At 42.2% G+C, this 21660-nt stretch overlaps 1 long non-coding RNA gene across 1 annotated transcript; it reads left to right on the plus strand.

The window, feature by feature from the left end:
- The first annotated feature begins 357 nt into the window (after positions 1-357).
- Positions 358-21427, plus strand: LOC122644202. Its single transcript, XR_006330250.1, has 4 exons — positions 358-377; positions 9862-9866; positions 14374-14388; positions 21316-21427. It is a non-coding gene; the product is annotated as an uncharacterized LOC122644202 (long non-coding RNA).
- The last annotated feature ends 233 nt before the right edge of the window (positions 21428-21660 follow it).

The following is a 21660-nucleotide window of genomic DNA, read 5'->3' on the forward strand; positions in this document are numbered from 1 at the left end:
TAATAGATTATATATGATTATTTGAACAAAGTGTTTTATCGAGTTTTACGGGACCCGATCAGATGCACAGACACTCTTATATGGACATGTACTATGAAATGGGGTTTGGCAGTACATGTGTACATGCCATAGATTCCATAATGATGGTGTTGATTAGTGGGGGGTTGTACATGATAATTTGTTATCATGTAGGGAGTTATTTAGAATTTGCTATATTAATTAGTTCTTTATTTAATTAATGGATATTGTGCTAATTGTAAGTATCCATAAATTTAAATAAAGTAACTAATTAAATCATTCCCTATTAGATTCTGCTTCTTTACCTTTTAGAAGCACTTTGAGTTTAAACAGAACTGTCAAACAAAGAGAGAGAGAGAGTCAGACTCTCACAGGGATTTATTTAAATCCATCTAGGGATTATATTAAATCCCATCATTATTGTCACACCCGAAACCACCCCCTAGGAGGATTGGGTAGGTGACCCGAATTGCAAAACGACAATCCGCCAAATCCCACAGATCTAGAAGCTGTGCTCACGATCATGGAACCACATTCATCTCAATACCATAAGTAAGATTAGAGTGCAGCAGAAAACTACAATTTCAATAAAGAAAGGAAGCATAGCGATACGAGAAAATGGTGATAATATATACATAAGATAGTTTGTACATTTTCCTCCACCCACAAATAAAGAAATCAAACTGATAAATTCAGAACTACATACATAGACATATACAGGGTGAGCATGCTCAACCCCAAAAAGCAGTAAAAAGAACTACAACTGTTCCATAGTCAGAATGGGGAAAACTCCTAGCAAAACAAAAAGGAGTTCCCACAACAAAACATTAGAAGCACTCCTCAACGATCTTCATCAATGACCACCGAGAAAGTATGCAGGATCGGTATGGCCTCTGTCGGGGTCCACACCAACATCATCGTAACAACCTAGATTCTCCTCCTCGAGATAAGCCTCCATGCCACACTAGCATCGATCTGCAAAATCATCTAAGAAAAACATTGTATAATAGAGTGTGAGCCCCATCGAGCTCGTGAGCAAATAACATCAATCATGCATTCACATGCAATCACAATTCACAGTTCATATGATCCTACATGATGTGCAAGTCCAGATTATTTATTAGCCATCTAACAATACAACTAAGTCAGGTTAGTGCTACTACAATCCCCAATACATGTATCCCTGGTGTGGGTTTCTAATCCCTTCCCGTGATACACCCATTGAGTTGTCGGAGAGGACCAGTCAGCTCCCGCATCAGTCACCAAGGTCAGCCCGAACAGCCCTCTGTGATTAACCCGTGGGATAATCCATTTCTTTTTCTCTTTTCTTTTCTTTTCTGGATTATAGCCCGACACATAGCTCAATATCACCATTCTGGTGTTCTTTCATTCATTTTTCTCTTTTCTCATTTTTTGATGGTCGCCCCCACAGGCATCCAACACCTAAACCCCTGTTGGCAAGGGTGCGTAGCATGGGTGATGAAACTCTAACCCCATGTCTTTATGACATCGTATGAGTCGGGTGGTGTCAACCACATCCATTCTACGGCTACCACAAGCCTCATTTCCAAGCCGACTACGGCATCTAGTCTAACAATCGCATTCATCAGATATTTTCATAGTGTTGATCAACAGACAATCAATGTGTAACATGTTTGTACAATTTTACAGAATTTAAATAACACAGCAATTACATGTTAAATTAAATAGCCGGCATAGCATCATAATTACACATGCACATATGACCATGTTATTCACTCACCTGGGTTGGGTTCTAGATACTCGTTAGCAAACTCAGTTCCAACAGTAGTCTGATTGTTGTCCTCGAGCACGGGATCAATTCCTAGATGTAAATCAAAAGTTGTTATATTAGGGTTTCAGTCTATCGCTGGTACTCCTAGGGTTAACCTAAACTTACTGGGTTGACCCAGTACTTGGTTGGTACTCATTTAGGATCACTGGGGCTTAGGCTCATGTCCCGGTGCCTCAACTAGTGTCAGTGGCATGAAGGGTAAAATAGTCATTTCAATGGTTGTACCTGGCCCTAGGTCAGATCAAGTCCATAGTGCTGTCCACAGCTTGCCTGTGCTATAGGACCAAGCACAGCAGGGTTTCTTTACCTGCGGGACCCACTTGGGTTCGCAAGCATTCTCCAATTAAGGACAGATGTGGGGAAGGGCTTTTTGGTCATTTCCCAACCTCCCACAGTGTCCAAAGGCCATCGGGTGTGGTCCCCCAAGTCAGATCATAAATTTTGAAATTTTCCATTCACTGGGCGTTGGCTCTGGGCGATGTCTGCATCGCCCAGTGCATCGCCCAGAGGCTGCAAATCGGCAATGGGCTGAGATTCCAAGGCTGGGCTTTTTAGGTTATGCCCAATCCTGATCCTTTGCATGTTTGGGGGAGCAGGTAGCCCCTGGGGTGGCCTACCTCATGATCCAAATGGATCATCCATCAGGTCCACCATCAGGCTGCTAGAGGCTGCCCAGACAGCCCAATGAATAGTGTCATAGGGTTTTCTCTAAACTTGAAATTTGATTCCAGCCACATGCAGGGCTGGAAATGGATGCAAAACAGGGTTTCATGGCTATGATTACCTAGGGTTAGGTATATGCAACCCTAGCTTGCACCTAGGGTTCCAAATCATAGGGCAATAGAGCAAACTGGCAGTACAGCTGTGCACAGCCAGATTTTGGCCCAAGGAACAGCACAACAGCCCTATAAATTTATACAAAAATCACAGATCTTCCATGCATAAGGTCTGCATGGGAGATCTGGAGCAGATCTGGGCAAACCCTAGCTGTTCAGGGCTGCCCAGGGAGTAGAATCATATCAAATACAGAGGAGAGATGGGGACAGCAGAGGTGCATAGGTATTTTTTTATACCTGAGCAGGTCTGATGGAAGCTCGAACCAGCCTTGGTTGGGGGTGGCAGTAGCTCCTCCTCCTTCTTTCCTTCCCCTTCTTCTTCTTCCTCTCTGCTTTTTCTCCTTCTTTTGTCCTTTTTTTCCTCTCTTCTCTCCCACAGATTTTGAATATGCCAAGGGCTCTAAATGAGCTCAGACCCCTCCTATTTATAGACCCCCCCCTTCATTGAGGCATGTTTGCCTGTGAAGGCCCTTTTTAAAAATCAGTTTTTAAACTGATTCTGACTGATTTTGGGCACACTGGTGGGATCCACAATGAACCAAGGGTATGAGGTGGTCCCTCAGACTTCCCTCTATCAATGGAGGGTACCCATGTCCATATTGGGTGGTACCCACAAATAAAATTCAATAAAATATTCAGAATCACACTGGGCGATGTCACTGGGCCATGCTGCATCGCTCAGTGCCATCATCCAGAGAATTCCAGCAAGCTGAAATTCAATGGGACTTGCACAGGAGTTTGACCCTTGGTCAGGTAATTGTCCCCACATGCCAAATAGGAGATTTTACACACTTTTCACATAGGTGGGTCCCACTATTAGGGAGGAGAGAGATTACCTGGGGTCCAAGCCATTTATCAGACAATGAGCTGTACATTTGCAAGGGTTTGCTTTCCACCTACTGACAGGCATGTAGGATGATCCACACAGAGTTTTTTCATCAATCCAAGTCACTGGGGTGATGCTCCATAGTGATCCTGGTTGCCTGATCAGGGGTTCCTGTTCTTCAATCAAAATTTCCAGTCAACCAGGGGCAGGGTTTGGCATTTCTCCCCACCTTACAAAAATTTCGTCCTCAAAATTTGCTTACCTTGCTCTTCGAAGAGTTGAGGATATTTTTCTTTCATCTCATCCTCACGTTCCCATGAAGCTTCCTCTATTGGATTGTTTTCCCATCAAACCTTTACAAAAGCAACGGTGCGGTTATGGAGGTTATGCTCCTTTCTGTCCAATATCTCCGTGGGTTGTTCTTCATAGGTCATAGCCACATCCAACTGTTCAGGTTTAGTTAACAGTACATGTGTCGGGTTGTTAATATACTTCCTCAACATCGACACATGAAAAATATTATGGACGCCTGACAAAGATGGTGGTAACGCCAGTCGGTATGCTATGGGTCCCACTTTATTAAGAATTTCGTAAGGACCAATGAATCTTGGGCTCAATTTGCCTTTCTTGTTAAATCGTAGCAATCCTTTAGTTGGGGATACTTGAAGGAATACTTTTTCTCCGACTTCAAACTCGATGTCCTTCCTTCTATTATCCGTATAACTTTTTTGTCTTGACTGGGCTGTCTTGATCTTTTCTCTTATAATATCCACCTTGTCGCAGGTCACTTGTATCATATCAGGTACGAGATATTTCTGCTTGCCAACTTCATCCCAGTATGGCGGAGTTCGACACTTTCGGCCATCAAGTGCTTCGAATGGTGCTATGCCAATGGTGGAGTGATAGCCATTATTGTATGCAAATTCCACCAGAGGTATGTGAGCATCCCAACTGTCATTCATTTCCAAGACACAGGCTCGGAGTATGTCCTCCAGAGTCTGAATAGTTTTTTCTGATTGTCCGTCCATCTACGGATGGAAAGCTGTGCTAAGATTTAGTTGAGATCCCAATGCCTTTTATAAACTTCTCCAAAACCTTGAGGTGAACCGAGGATCTCTGTCAAACACAATACTAACAGGCACACCGTGTAAGCGGACTATGTTTTCAATGTATAATTGGGCAAGCTTCTCCATTAGGTAACTTATCTTGATCGATATGAAGTGTGTCGCCTTTGTTAGTCCGTCTACAATCACCCAAATTGCATTCATGCCTTTCCTGGTGTTGGGCAGATTTGTCACGAAATCCATAGTGATTCTTTCCCACTTCCACTCTGGTATGGGAAGTGGCTGCAATAATCCATACGGTCGGTTCTTTCTGCCTTTATTTGTTGACAGGTGAGGCACTTGGACATGTATATTGCTATGGTCTCCTTCATTCCCATCCACCAGTAATACTTTTTCAAATCTTTGTACATCTTTGTACTTCCGGGGTGGACTGTGTAGGGTGAGTTGTGCGCCTCTTTAAGAATTCGGTCTTGGATGTCAAAATCATCAGGCACGCACAATCTATCTCAAAACTTCAATGCACCATCATGGGCCAAGGAAAAATCTGGGTCCTTATGGACACCTTGTTGAACTTCCCAAATTATTTTGGCCAGCTCGGGATCCAATGGTTGTTTCACAATTATTTCCTCTTGTATCGACAGCTGTAGGTTCATAGCTGCTAATTGTATAGCCATTCCTTCGATCACGAGTTCCAAATCAAATTTCCGAGCTTCCTCTATTAACTACTCACTTACGACCAAAGATGCAAGGGACGTAGTCTAAGATTTTTTGCTTAGTGCATCCGCAACAACATTGGCCTTACCAGAGTGGTACTGGATTTCACAATTGTAGTCTTTCACCAATTCCAACCATCGCCTCTGTCTCATATTCTGCTCCTTTTGGGTGAAGAAATACTTCAAACTTTTGTGATCGTTAAAGATCTCGCTCTTTTCACCGTACAGGTAATGTTGCCAGATTTTTAACACGAAAACTACCGCCGCCAATTCCAAGTCATGAGTGGGGTAGCTCTTCTCGTGTTCCTTCAACTACCTGGAGGCGTAGGCGACCACTTTACCTCTCTGCATTAGGATGCCACCTAAACCTGTTCTGGATGCATCGGTGTATACTACCATTCCTTTGGTTCCGTCTGGAATGGTTAGAACTGGAGCTGTTACCAACCGGTTCTTCAATTCTTGAAAACTTTTCTCACATGCTTCATTCCATTCAAATTTGGCTCCCTTTCTTGTAAGTTTTGTCATTGGTGCCAAAATCCGTGAGAAATTTTCAATAAATCGTTAGTAATATCCAGCCAGTCCTAAGAAACTTCGAATCTCAGTAGCACTCTTTGGAGTTTCCCATTCAAGAACCGCTTTCACTTTGCCTGGGTCTACTTTGATGCCATCTTTGGTGACAATGTGTCCCAGGAATCCAATTTGGTGAAGCCAAAATTCACATTTGCTGAATTTGGCGAAGACTTGGTGTTCCCGCAACCGCTGCAACACGAAAGTAAGGTGTCGCGCGTGTTCTTCCTCATTCTTAGAGTACACCAGGATGTCGTCAATGAATACTATGATGAACTTATCCAGCATGTCATGGAATACTCTATTCATCATATCCATGAATGCTGCTGGGGCGTTAGTTAACCCGAATGATAAAACCAGGAATTCGTAATGCCTGTATCGAGTTCGAAACGCCGTCTTATGAATATCACCGCTCTTGATCTTCAATTGATGGTATCCCGACCTAAGATCGATTTTGGAGAAAACTCGTGCTCCTTGTAACTGATCAAATAGGTCACGATACGCAACAGCAGATATCGATTCTTGATGGTCAGCTTATTCAACTCGCGGTAGTCGATACACAGTCGTATACTACCATCTTTCTTCTTAACAAACAGCATGGGTGCTCCCCAAGGTGATACACTGGGTCGTATAAATCCATTCTTTAGTAGGTCTTGGAGTTGAACCTACAACTCTTTCAGCTCGACTGGCGCCATCCGATATGGTGCCTTGGATACGGGTGCTGCACCAGGAATCAGATCAATCACAAATTCTATATCGCGATCAGGCGGTAGTTGCATCAGATCTTTTGGAAAAACATCAGGAAATTCTCTGATGACTTTTAGTTCTTCCAGCGGTTTTATCTTTGCCTCTGTGTCTATTATAGTGGCCAAAAAGGCTTGGCATCCATCGTCAAACAACTTTTGCGCCTGGAGGGCTGACAGAGTTATTCTCCTGGATTTCTTCTTGGGTTCACTTTGATAGGAAAAAATTGACCCATCTTTCAAGTTGAACCTTATCTTCTTCTCTGCACACAAGACGTTTGCACCATAGGCAGACAACCAGTCCATGCCCAGGATTACGTCAAAATCATTTATATCCATCTTAATCAATCGTGCAGTTAGTTTCTTCCCACAAATTTCAATCTGACAAGAGTTGTAGACCTTCTTCAAGATCACGACATTTCCTATCAATGTGCTAAACACTAAGTCGTGCCTGATATCTCTTGGTTGATCTTTCATCTTACTAGCAAAAGTTGAGGAGAAGAAAGAGTGGGTCGCACCCGAGTCGAATAGTACTCGTGCGGGTATAGTCGAGACATTCAGGGTACCTAGGGTTTGTAGGTAGTTTAGGTTACATGAAGTAAGCCAATTAGTCCCTATAATTTAGTAGTGTTTAGCAACTTACCTGTCAATACATCAGGATTTGCCTCAGCTTCTTCATTCATCACCACAAACACCTTTCCTCGCATTCGATTGTCCCGTGGCTGGAAAGTCCAAGTATAGGGCTGATTCTGCGAGTTGTTGCTGTACCCACGCGCTCTATAATCTCTGGCCATATTCCCTTCCTTATTGCACTGGTAACACTTAAAGGGTGGAGCAGCAGGTGTTGAGGCTTGGCTCAGTTGACTTGTTGCTGGTCGGGCTGGCGAAGCTGCTGTTGTCGCTTGGCTCATCATAGGTTGAGCAGGTCGATTAAAGGTGGGGCAGAAAGGGTTCTGACCCACGTTCGGCCTACGATACGGATTCGAGATGGAGCCTGAGTTGGTTCCACAGTAAACTTTATTTAGCCAAGCATAGGTTTAGAAATTGTTTGGCCTTTTGCCCACGGACGACATCACAGCTTTCTCTTTCTCTTTCTCCTTAAATCTATCTTCCATGGTTTTTGCCTTGTCGACCATCTGAGCATAATCCCTAATGTCCATGATTGACAACACGGATCCGATCTCAGTCTTGTGTCCTTTCTCAAATTTCTTCGCCTTACTAACTTCTCCTTTTAGGTGCTCTGGAGCAAAGTGGAACAAATCCTCAAATCGTTGTTGATAGTCCAGCACTGACTTAGTTCCTTGCACCAGTGCGATAAATTCCGCTTCCTTCCTATCCTTGAAACTCTTGGGAAAGTAGTTCTTGAAGAAAACTTCCTTAAATTGTTCCCACATGGGGTTCGGGTGAGTAGCTTCCAAATTAGGCTTTGTGGCTTTCCACCAAGCTTTAGCTTCATTCTGCAACTGATAACCAGCACATATAATCTTTTGTGCATCCGTGCACTCAAGCACTTCAAATGCCTTTTCTAGGGCACTAATCCACCGCTCCGGCTGCATTGGTTCTGATGTTACTTTGGAAAATGCAGGCAGTTGGAGTTTCTTGAACCTCTCCATAACCTTGGCTGTAGAGTTTTTCGCTAAATGTTGAGGTACTGGTGGTGGAAACTGTACGGTCGATTAGGTGGTGGTGATGGTGCAGTGCGTTCATGCATCATGGTTGCAAATTATGCAGACATCTGACCAAGCAATTCTTGTTGTTGTTGCATGGTCCGCATCATTGTGGTCATGAATGTAGTCATGTCGCCAGCTGCCATACTTGGTTGAGCTGCTGTAGCAGTGGTTCGTGCAGCCGCTAGTGCTTCTGATGAAGCAGCCGATGCCTCAGAGTATTGAGCTTCAGTTCTGTTAGGCAGCTCAACCTCCGGTACCACTCGTGGTTGTTTACCTTTACGACCTCCACGAGAACTTCTAGTGTTGACCATTGTTGCTTCTCTAAAAAGAGGAGCGTGTTCAATATTCCAATATCTTCTATACGGATAAAAAATTATTCCCTAGCTAGAGCAGGTACAAATCTAGTCCACAGTTCCAATGAGTTTCGTGGGTCACACCCGTAAGGTGGATTGTTAGATTCATTATCTTGGTTTATTAGGTGATGTGTCTTATTAAATGCTTTATGTTTCACTTATGCATTTTATGTGTCAATATGCTATGCATGGCAATAATGAAAATTTTCAATTTTTTTTTTAAAATAAAGACATTTAATTATTTACCTGATCTAGCAGGCAAGCCTCTCCAACTTCTTCCCGGTCACAAACTCCATCACAAGTAGAAATTCTATGTCCGCTCTTACCTCTTTAGCTAAAGTCATAAAATACTCTCGTTCTTCAGGTCCACTAATGGCAGCGATGGCTAAATAGAAATCCAACCGGTTCTCGGCTCGGGGCAACACTAACCGTATCTGTCTCAGTCTCTCTCGTAGATGTCTAATATAGATCATGATGCTGGGGTCTCCAGGCTGGCTGAGGTAATAGGTCCTGTCACAGAAAATGGTTCTAGGCATTAGGGCATACTTAATTAAAAGAATTAAGTACATATCGACTGAAATTTTAGTGACTACGAATAAAAATTCTAACTGTTGGATTGGCTCGAGGTACCTTAACGTCTAGATGTTCTCGACAACTAAACCACCTCTTAGATTCCTATTCTCGGCTGACCTAATATGTGGACAGGGTAATACCTATGCTTCCCACACGTAATACATATGTAAAACAACATACCTATGTGACTATGTTTGGTTTACACAGCAACACTCAAGTCAGTTGGTACAATGCAATATTCAAACATGTAGTAATTAAGTAATACACACCATATATCATTTTACACATTTGTTTACATATATTACATACTTAAGATAAACTTATCAACAAAATCTTTTTTCCAAGCCCTATATACTTTATTCAATCCTCAAATAGAAATTTCACCCCTTTGGGTTTAAGAAGGTTATGTTTGATTAGTGCAAAATTACTTATTATTATTATATTATTATTATTATTATTATTATTATTATTTTGATAATAAAAATATGTATTTTAGTGTTTTCTGAAGTCATTTTGGGTATTCTCCAAGTTTCCATAAGCTAAAACCCAAAATCCAGCAAGATTCCCTCACTGGGCGTTGCCACATCGCCCAGTGCCATCGCCCAGAGAATCGGGGCGTAGGGTTTTAAATCCGAGAGGGCCCCATTTGACTTCTATCTTGTTCTAAACCTCTCTAAACACTTAGGAGAAGTCCTTGGAGTGTGAGGGGACCACTTCAACACCAAATCTTGGCGTTTCCTCTAGTCATTTGCGATCCTACACATGCCTAAGTAAGTTTTCTTGGTTACTTTGTCTTTTCTTGAATTCTTTCTATTCTCTTTTGCTTAGGTTAGGGTTTTTGTCAATTTTCTAGCCCTAACTATGGTATTTCCTTTCCTTTTTGTAGAAAATGTCTACAAGCCATCGCACCACTAGGAAATCGGTAGCCCAGAAGCGGCTACGGGTTGAGTCAGAGGATTCTTCGGCATCCTCGGTACCTCCTTCATCATCCATGGACGATTCTTCTTCGGAGGAGCCTACCTTCGATCACTTCTTCTCTAGGTATGAATATGCTAAGGAGTGGAAAAAATTTGAATCTGTAAAGATAGTGAATGGCCGGGTGGTACGGGTAGAGGACTTCCACCAATACAACCTTTATACCAGGTTCAATGCCCTAGGTTGGGCATCGATGTTGTCTCTTACCGAGCCTTGTTATCCCAACTTGGTTCGGTACTTTTACTGTAACCTAGGGCCTTCTAGTGTACCAGGGTTCGGAGTGGAGATTCAGGTGAAGGGAGTGGATATCAGGCTGACCACTACCCTATTGGCAGAGATTTTGGGCTTACCAGACACAGGAGAGAGGGTTTACTATCAGCCTCACATGGATATATCTGAGATGTTTTCTTTGGAGACTAGGAGGATAGTCTTCAAAGCTTTGACAGGTTCTCCAGCCATGCCCAAGTCTGAGACCTCTTACAAGCCCAGTGCTAGGGTGATTGGTAGGTGTGTAACCTACAATATTTACCCTAAAGGTGGGAACAAGGATATTATTTCTATGATGAGAGCATACATTACCTATTATCTTCTGGGAGCTGGGAAGGGGGGTCTAGTCATAAACCTCCCATATCTTCTTCGGTAGGTGATGCTCTACCATGCACGGAACCCAACTGATGGGAACCTTCCCTATGGGAAGTTCCTCACTTTGGTCTTTCAGTATTTTAGGGTTCCATTGGAGGGTGAGTATGTTGATAAGACCAGATCCAGGCCCATAGAAAAGACTTCCATCCTGAAGATGAAGGTGCCTGGGGAGGATCCACCAGAGGATGAGGAGAAGATGGGGATGCAGCAGGCGGAGGAGCATTGAGTGGAGCATGGTGATGATGTACACGATGAGGAGGTGCAGGGGATGGAGCAGGGAGACATTCAGGGGGACACCCAGGGCATACATGTAGAGGAGCAGGGTATAGGTCCAGGCGACTTTGAGGGTTTTGACACTCAGTTTACTGACTTACCTGCATATGAGACGACCGGTGCCACTAGTTCTCAGGTGCCAGGGCCTTCTGATTGGGCACAGGTGATGACACATTTCCAGAGTCTCGGTACCCAGCTCTCTAGCTTGGCGACTAGGATGGACTAGGGTTTCACTTCTTTGGAGACGAGAGTGGGGTCTGTCGAGCAGCGGCTAGATTCTGGGGCAGGTTTTACGGGGTTAACTCTTGCTTGACACAGCCTCCTCTAGATGACTTACCTCCGACTGAGTAGCTCCAGTGCAGCTCCGGACATTTTATGCTTCGTGGTTATGATTACCTTTTTTTTTTTTTTTTTTTTTCCTTTCCTATGCTTTGCTTATGTACCTTTTTTTTTTTTTCCTTGGAATGTACTTAATTTAGTGTTTTTCTTCTTTCCAGCTCATGTACATGTTGAATTGCAGTTCCTACAATCAAACTTATATGATTATTGTTAAGTTAATAAAAATTCTTGCTTCCTTGTTTAATTACATCTACCTCCCCTGTAGCTTTTAATTATAACATGTTTTATTGTTTAAAGCTTATTAGTCCTAGTCTGCAATCCATAATCGTAAGAAGAGCCTCACGCTCTAATACCAAGATCTGTCACACCCCAAACCACCCCCTAGGAGGATTGGGTAGGTGACCTGAATTGCATAACGGCAATCCGCCAAATCCCACGGATCTAGAAGCTGTGCTCACGATCATGGAACCACATTCATCTCATTACCATAAGTAAGATTAGAGTGTTGCAGATAACTACAATTTCAATAAAGAAAGGAAGCATAGCGATACGAGGAAATGGTGATAATATATACATAAGATAGTTTGTACATTTCCCTCCACCCACAAACAAAGAAACCAAACTGATAAGTTCAGAACTACATACATAGACATATACAGGGTGAGCATACTCAACCCCAAAAAGAAGTAAAAAGAACTACAACTGATCCACAGTCAGAACGGGGAAAACTCCTGGCAAAACAAAAAGGAGTTCCCACAACAAAACATTAGAAGCACTCCTCAATGGTCTTCATCAATGACCACCGAGAAAGTATGCAGGATCGGTATGGCCTCCGTCGGGGTCCACACCAACATCATCGTAACAACCAGGATTCTCCACCTCGAGACAAGCCTCCATGCCACACTGGCATCGATCTACAAAATCATCTAAGAAAAATATTGTATAGCAGAGTGTGAGCCCCATCGAGCTCATGAGCAAATAACATCAATCATGCATACACATGCAATCACAATTCACAGTTCATATGATCCTACATGATGTGCAAGTTCAGATTATTTATTAGCCACCTAACAATACAACTAAGTCAGGGTAGTGCTACTATAATCACCAATACATGTATCCCTGGTGCGAGCTTCTAACCCCTTCCCGCGATACACCCATTGAGTTGTCGGAGAGGACCAGTTAGCTCCCGCATCAGTCACCAAGGTCAACCCGACCAGCCCTCTGTGATTAACCCGTGGGACAATCCATTTCTTTTCTCTTTTCTTTTCTTTTCTGGCTTATAGCCTGACATATAGCTCAATATCACCATTCCGGTGTTCTTTCATTCATGCACCATTCCGGTGTTCTTTCATTCATTTTTCTCTTTTCTCATTTTCTGATGGTCACCCCCACAGGCATCCAACACCTAAACCCTTGTTGGCAAGGATGCGTAGCGCGGGTGATGAAACTCTAACCCCATGTCTATATGGCATTTTATGAGTCGGGTGGTGTCAACCGCATCTCATTCTATGGGCTACCATAGGCCTCATTTCCAAGCCGACTACGGCATCTAGTCTAACAATCATATTCATCAGATATTTTTCACAGTGTTGATCAACAGACAATCAATGTGTAACATGTTTGCACAATTTTACAGAATTTAAATAACACAGCAATTACATGTTAAATTAAATAGCCGGCATAGCATCATAATTACACATGCACATATGATAATGTTATTCACTCACCTAGGTTGGGTTCTAGATACTCATTAGCAAACTCAGTTCCAATAGCAGTCTGATTGTTGTCCTTGAGCGCGGGATCAATTCCTAGATGTAAATCAAAAGTTGTTATATTAGGATTTCAGTCTATCACTGGTACTCTTAGTGTTTGAGTTTAAAAATAATACCGCAAGCGTACGGGTCAATCGTAACTACGGGTCAAACACGAGGGGATATACGCCACTCTATTTAACTAACTTAAAAGTAATACAAAGTGAACCAAATTAAAGTGTTAAATTAAACTAATGAAAATTAATGCAACCTAACTCATAAGCATCTAACAAAATTAAGGGATTAAATTGGCGTCCTAACACATGAGCATCTAACCTATCAAACTAACGCAAATTGAAAGGCATAAAAATGCAGCCACACATAATAACCACATAAAAAGGAATAAGAGAATAAAAGTGCCTCCACAAACCACAACCATATATAAACAATAAAAGAAATAGAGGGAGAAGAAGAAGAAGATAGAGAGAGATAGAGGAGAGGGAGAATGAGATTAAGGGTTTAGAGAATGAAAACCTAGATGTGCTTGAACGGACTGAAATTGCTTTCTCTTCTAAATCTCCAAGTCTTGTCATGAACTTAGAAATTTAGAGTAGAAAGCTTGAAACTAAACTAGAATTATTACAACCATATTGAAGACATAAAATTAAAGCATGAATCAAAAGCATCACAACCATGAAATTGAAAACATGAAATCAAACTAGAACTTAGAAAGCCAAAAACTAGAAGAAGAAAATAAGAAATTTCACTAATTAATTGAACTAAAAACTACACTAAAAACTAAATTAAAATTGAACTAGAAACTAACTAAAAACTAACTTCTTACAATCCAAAGGGCAAGGGGTATTTATAGGGGGAAGAGAGGAGAAGAGAGAAGAGGGAAGTGTAGGAGATATATTCCCTAAGAAAAGAGAATATTCTCTTCTCCTTCCTTCTTTACATTGCCTTGAATCCCACGAAAAAAGAAAAAAAATAGAAAGAGGGAGAGAAAAGAATCCTAGATACATAAACCTTCTATTTTTTAAAAAGTAACTTTCTAATTCGAACTTGTACTTCCTTTTCTTTGTAGGTGTCTTCTCCAAGCAATGAGATCAAGGCAGCTTTGACTTTTCAACCTTCCATAAATGAGAGAATATCTTTCAAAAGAAATCTATCCCAAGTAGAATTCCAAAAGTGCCCTTGAAAAGTTGGAGGAGAGAGAGAGAGCAAGGGTGATGACTAGGATTCCACTCACAATTAATAAAATGTCAAATCTGTCCTTCAAAAAATGTGAAGGATGGGATGCTTATATGGGACTCACTGTTGTATTCCTTACGAAAAATCACCCAAAATAGACCCAAATTTCGTCCAATTTGGAGTTCGGGAGCCCAAGATATCTCAAGTTGAAGTTGGACTACTCCAGAGCCTTCCAAATGGAATCTTTCGGCTGACAGAAAGATAACTTCTGATAATTGCGATAAGACTCCTGGAATCTGAACTTCCGCTTTACTTTGTCCCCGGCTGACTGTCAATAATTATAAATAAACCCCTATTTACAGAAACGGCCGTAACTTCTTCGTTTCAACTCGGAATCAAGTGCCATTTGAACTGTTACGAAACTAACTCGACGGGCTACGCATCCATACTATTAACACCTCAAAATTATGCTAAGGGGCCCACTATAATCACATTCAAATTTGATTGATTGGCATGATTCTTTCAGTGCTCAATCCAAACTTGATTTTCTCGACTCCTGGGCGCTTCCGGCTATTCTTCGCATCTTTTGCTCCATTTTCACAAGAATTCACCTAAAACCTAAAAAGCACAAGAAAGCACCGAAGTAACTCTGTCCAATGTGGTAAAATATATGCTTTGTGACCTAAGATTTCACACATAAATGTGCTCATCACCTAGGGTTAACCTAAGCTTACTAGGTTGACCTAGTACTTGGTTGGTACTCATTTGGGATCACTGGGCCTTGCACTGGGCCTTAGGCTCATGTCCCGGTGCCTCAACCAGTGTTAGTGGCACAAAGGGTAAAATAGTCATTTCAATGGTTGTACCTGACCCTAGGTCAGATCAAGTCCATAGTGCTGTCCATAGCTTGCCTGTGCTGTAGGACCAAGCACAACAGGGTTTCTTCACCTGCGGGACCCACTTGGGTTCCCAAGCATTCTCCAATTAAGGACAGATGTGGGGAAGGGCTTTTTGGTCATTTCCTAACCTCCCACAGTGTCCAAAGGCCATTGGGTGAGGTCCCCAAGTCAGATCATAAATTTTGAAATTTTCCATTCATTGGGCGTTGGCTCTGGGCGATGTCTGCATCGCCCAGAGGCTGCAAATCGACAATGGGCTGAGATTCCAAGGCTGGGCTTTTCAGGTTTTGCCCAATCCTGATCCTCTGCATGTTTGGGGGATCAGGTAGCCCCTGGGGTGGCCTACCTCTTGATCCCAATGGATCATCCATCAGGTCCCCCATCAGGCTGCCAGAGCTGCCCAGACAGCCCAGTGAATAGTGTCATAGGGTTTTCTCTAAACTTGGAATTCAATTCCAGCCACATGCAAGGCTGGAAATGGATGCAAAACAGGGTTTCATGGTTGTGATTACCTAGGGTTAGGTCTGTGCAACCCTAGCTTGCACCTAGGGTTCCAAATCATAGGGCAATAGAGCAAACTGGCAGTGTAGCTGTGCACAGCTAGATTTTGGCCCAAGGAACAGCACAATAGCCCTGTAAATTTATACAAAAATCATAGATCTTCCATGCATAAGGTCTGCATGGGAGATCTGGAGCAGATCTGGGCAAACCCTAGCTATTCAGGGCTGCCCAAGGAGCAGAATCATATCAAATACAGAGGAGAGATGGGGACAGCAGAGGTGCATAGGTATTTTTTTTATACTTGAGCAGGTCTGATGGAGGCTCGAACCAGCCTTGGTTGGGGGTGGCAACAACTCCTCCTCCTTCTTTCCCCTTCCTTTTTCTTCTTCCTCTCTTCTTTCTCTCCTTCTTTTCTCCTTTCTTTCCTCTCTTCTCTCCCACGGATTTCAGATATGCCAAGGGCTCTAAATGAGCTCAAACCTCTCCTATTTATAGACCCCACCTTCACTGAGGCATGTTTTCCTATGAAGGTCCCTTTTAAAAATTAGTTTTTAAACTAATTCTAGGCACACTGGTGGGGTCCACAGTGAACCAAGGGTATGAGGTGGTCCCTCAGACTTCCCTCTATCAGTGGAGGGTACCCATGTCCATATTGGGTGGTCCCCACAAATAAAATTCAATAAAATATTCAGAATCACACACTAGGCGATGTCACTGGGCCTTGCTGCATCGCCCAGTGCCATCGTCCAGAGAATTCCAGCAAGCTGAAATTCAATGGGACTTGCACAGGAGTTTGACCCTTGGTCAGGGTATTATCCCCACATGCCAAATAGGAGATTTTACACACTTTTCACATAGGTGGGTCCCACTGTTTGGGGAGGAGAGAGATTACCTGGGGTCCAAGCCATATATCAGGCAATGAGCTGTACATTTGTAGGGGTCTGCTGTCTACCTACTGACAGGCATGTAGGATGATCCACACAGGGTTTCTTCATCAATCCAAGTCACTGAGGTGATGCTCCACAGTGATCCTGGTTTCTTGATCAGGGGTTCTTGTTCTTCAATCAAAATTTCCAGTCAGCCAGGGGCAGGGTTTGACAATTATAAATAGTATTAAAACGTAGGAGGGGAGGCAATCTTCCATGTTTTCTGGCTCTCCCCCTCCTGGAGTGTTTTGGTCCATCTCTCCCTCTTGTGATCTCTTCTTCTTCTTCTTGTTTCTCTCTTTTGTGATAGAAAGCCAGATCTGTGCTTGAAGAGTTAAAGAGAATCTGGGATTGACTTGAAGAACCTTGGCTGCACCATTGGAGGTTCATATCTGTTTACTTGGAGTGCTCATTGGAGGAAGAACCATTATCTATTGGAGGAGCAACACTTGAGGCTCATCAGGTTAGCCGTTCTTTATGAATTCTTCTTGATTTTAATTATTGATTATTCATGGGATGCGAAAAGAACCCGAATCGATTTATTTCCGCTGCGCATTCAGGTATGGGATGGATCCCTCTTTGTATGTGATGGATTAGAGATGGATTTTTCTCCATCTATTTAGGGTTCCATGATTGCATGGGACACAAAATAGAAAGGCAGGGCATTGGTTTATCAGACCAAACCCTAGTTGGGATGCACTAGGGTTTCCATGGGTGACCATGGGAAACCCTAAAATTTTAATAGGGCACCCATGGGCGACCATGGGCTAACCTAGGGCATGCAATACCCTAATTGGTTTATAATTGGTTTCCCTAGGAAACCATGTCTTGATCCCAGGACCGTAGTTTTACCTACAGTGTGGTATCAAAGCCACCTTTCCCACTCATGAATATCAAATAATTAATTGTTTAATGTAATTATCATGAGTGGGATGCAAGTTTCAAATTCTTGATTGAATTTGCACATGGGTGGTTATATGATTGTTGTAACAACCTTCCCATGTGCATATGGGTAGTTACAAGGTTGTTAGATGCAACAACTTGCCCATGTGATGATGGATTTGTGTTAATTTATTATTTCAATTATTGAAACATGATATCCAAGTGGGGATGATGATAAATTATTTTTTTTTTCTTAAATTATTTGATCATGATTTTATGTGGGGGGACCGCATGCTGCCAAACCTCTGCGCACCCCCCCTTCTCTCCCTACCCTAGCCATTGCGCACTTGAGCAGCCTTGGCAGCAGCCAGTGCACGGGCTGCTGCCTGCGGGCAGCATGCTTGTAGACCGCGGCCTGCGACTGTGGCCTGCAGGCTGCGCAAGGGTTTACCGTCCAGTTTAATAAAAAAAAAAAAGGAAAGTGTGTTTTTTCAAAACAGAATTTTAATTTTTGTTTTGTTTTTGGAGGAAGTAGATGAGTGGAGAGATCCCTCTCTCCACCCACTTGCAATTAAAATGTGATTTTAATTTTAAGGGCTTGGATACATATTATCACATGTGATGTGGTGGTTCAATAATTGAAGAAATCCATGTTTTTGGTTTACTTGCTTTAATGATGCCCATGCATGAAATTATGTAATAATGTGATTATGGGAATGGCAATTGAATAAAATGGATGGTAATTTGATGTGTGTGATGCATTGGGTTATGGGTGGATGTGATGCTTCTCTCTCTTTCTCTCTCTTCCCCTATCTTTTTTATAAACAAATGTAGTCCACCCCATGGGCAGCCCAAATGGTGGGTTGGTTCCTCCATGCGAGGTTTCTTTATTATGGAAAGGAAAGTGTATAGAATATTTTTCCTAGGTTTCCATTGTAATTTTAGAGGAGCGAGGACTCCCAGGGCATGTTGATGGTGATCCACATGTGGTGCTCAAAGCTTATGGAGATGCAAGTCACCTACTTTGAAGACGTGATAGGGCGAAGGAGATGATCGAGGCATGGCATCCATGGCATGATTGATGCACCCATAAAGAAAGCTATTAGTTTTTATTTTTATTGGGAGGGTTCTTTAATTACTTCTGATAAAAATGTCGCCATCCCATAATCCCTTTTAATTAATGTTAATTAATTATGTTATTTAATTCCATCATTGATATGTTTGTGAGAGTTGATTAATCCCTCTTTAATCATAATACATGTATGATATGGACTAATCTAAGTCAGTAGACATGTCCATGGCCTCCTATTGAAGATAAATGTAGAAGTTGTATGATAAGACCCCGCATAAGCCGATAGGACATTACCAGGCCCATTATCACATGGTTATTTATATTTACCTCTATCTAGATACGTTAGGGTATGGATAGTGAGAAGGCACTGCGACAGTGGACCATCTTTCATGATTCCATGATTCTAACTAATGCAATAGGTAAATACATGATTTGGGTGTATGTTAGCCGACAGGATCTGGGCATGACACCCAGGTGGCCGAAAATATTGGAAGCCCATGAGGTGGACAGTTTAGTCCACACTACCGCAGTGTATATAATGATTCCCGACAGGGTAAGTTATGCATACAAGGGTCGTAGGTATCTAATTCATCTTTTGGGTCATGAGGGGGACCCAAATCATGAAAGACCATTGATGTGTGTGTGCTCAATTTTTCTTTCAATGATTGTTAATATGCATGTATTTTTTTCTTGTACATGTGTAGATTATTATTCAATGGCTGCCGTTAATTCTAACTTGTTAACACTCATTAGCGAATACAAATTAAATGGTACAAACTATGTCAATTGGTACCAGAGCATTAAATTGCTCCTGACTGCAGAAGGACTATACACAGTTCTAGATGAACAAATTCCTACTCAACCCGACCCAAATGATTTTGAGACAAATGAAAAGATACAGGATTTCCTCATGAGGGATTCCAAGGCATCACTTTATATCCTAGGATCGTTGAAAAAATCAGTTTTGGACTCGGTCAAGGATATACATACCGCTGGGGGTAAAATGGATAAGCTTGCTGAATTGTTCAACAGACAGTTGACACACGCCCATTCTGATGTGGTGAGTCAAATCCATAACTCCAAGATGTCCTAAGGGACTTCAGTGATGGATCACGTAATGAAAATTATCAATCTGTTTGAAAAACTGGAATCCATGGGGACTGATTATGGTCTACGATACAAGACTGATGTGATCATAGCGTCACTCACTTCTGCCTATGCACCCTTTAAGATGTTCTACAAGATGTCAGATAAGGAGATGGAGCTCACCGAGCTTGCTAACGCATTGGTAGAGGCGGAAGCTTCCTTGAAAAAGGACAGGGTTGAGGTCAATGCAACTAATGTGAAGCCTTCTTCAAATGGGAAGAAGAAGAAAAAGAGAAGTAAGGTTAAGCCCCTGAAACCTAAGGGTGGGAAGTCTGGCAATAAAGGCAAAGGCAAGTACTTCTATTGCAAGAAAGATGGTCACTGGAAAAGGAACTGTCGTGCATACCTGGCTACTGTGAAAGATAAGAAGCCGAATGAAACAGAGGCTGCTAAAGAAGGTACATGTGATCACTACAAGAAAAAGGGTTTTTCACGACATTTTTAGACGGGCCTTAGCGGCGTTTTCTAGTAAACGCAGTCATATAGGAACATTCGACGGCGTTTATGAACAAACGTCGGTATATAAAGTATAATAAGTAGATATCGTGGCGTTTATATGTTATTGCCGCTACAAGTACATCTTTGGGGGCGTTTGATTTAAACTGCCGGGGTATGTAACGATACAACGGCGTTTATTTGTAATCGCCACAGTAGCATACATCTTTAGGGGCACTTGTTTTGAATTGTCGGGGTATGTAAAAATACAACGGCGTTTATTTGTAAACGCCGTAGTATCATACATCGTTGGGGGCGTTTACTTGTAAACGCCGTAGTATCATACTATATTCATTTAGGGCGTTTAGGAAAAAATGCCGTTATATGAGGAGTTTCACGAAAAAACTCCAAGCTCTATTCATTTCCCGCCTCTTGCCGCGCCCTAATGATATCCTCTCTAAACTCTCAAATCACAATCCCTCACGTTTCTCTCTCAATCTATCACGATCCCTCAAATCTCTCTCAATCTCTTGCATTCTCCCTCAAATCTCTCTCAATCTCTCACCGTCCCTCTTCTCTCACCGTCCCACTTCTACTTTTCTTGTGCTTTTTGGTTACCCTCTGTTCTTTGGTTTCCTTCTTCTTAATCGGGGTCTCTTTTTTGCCCCAACCTGATCAATCGATTTCTTCTTAATCTGGGTTTCCTTCTTCTTCTTAGTCTGCGTCATCGGCCTAATCGAGAGTTGGGTTTTTAACCATGCTCGCTGATTGCGTTTTTCTCATGTTTATGCCTCTCTCCTTTCTAGATTTCTAGATTTTTGTCTTGTCTTCTCTGCTTGAGGTTACTTTTCTCCTAGTGGTCGGAAGACAAAGGTGCCTCTTTCCCTACAATATTTTGGTTTCGTCTTCTCTGCATTAGAGTTCCGAATAAATTTGGTAGGGGCTTGTTGAGAAATGGGGTTTTCTATTGGACTGTTTACATGAGCAGATCTATAGTCGAAACGAGATGGGCAGAGAGAAGACAGAATATTGGTCATCATCGGGAGCAGATCTACCGCTTCGTAGGTAGAAGTGATAGACAGAGAGCCCAAGGAGGAAAAGAAGGTAGTTTTTGGAAAAGCAGAATGTAGAGGAAGAAGATCGATCTAATAATCTTCTTCTAAGATGGCTTCTCTTTCTTCTTATGAAAGATGGCTAGCTCTCAGCACGGGCACATATTTGGTTTGTTATAAACATCTCCCTCTCTGTCTAAGTTATTGATTATATAATTAGGTTTCATTGTTAGTGATGAATTTCGGGTGATAGGCATGAAATTCTGGGATTGAATTGGATGGTTTGCTCAACTATTCCATTGATTTCGTTTGAATCATTGCTGTTGGAAACATACCGTACGATGCGACTAAAGAATAGCTAATACAAATTTGTATATAGGTTGGACCTATCTTA

The sequence above is a fragment of the Telopea speciosissima genome, chromosome 10 (genome assembly GCF_018873765.1).
Source record: "Telopea speciosissima isolate NSW1024214 ecotype Mountain lineage chromosome 10, Tspe_v1, whole genome shotgun sequence".
Classification (NCBI taxonomy): domain Eukaryota; kingdom Viridiplantae; phylum Streptophyta; class Magnoliopsida; order Proteales; family Proteaceae; genus Telopea; species Telopea speciosissima.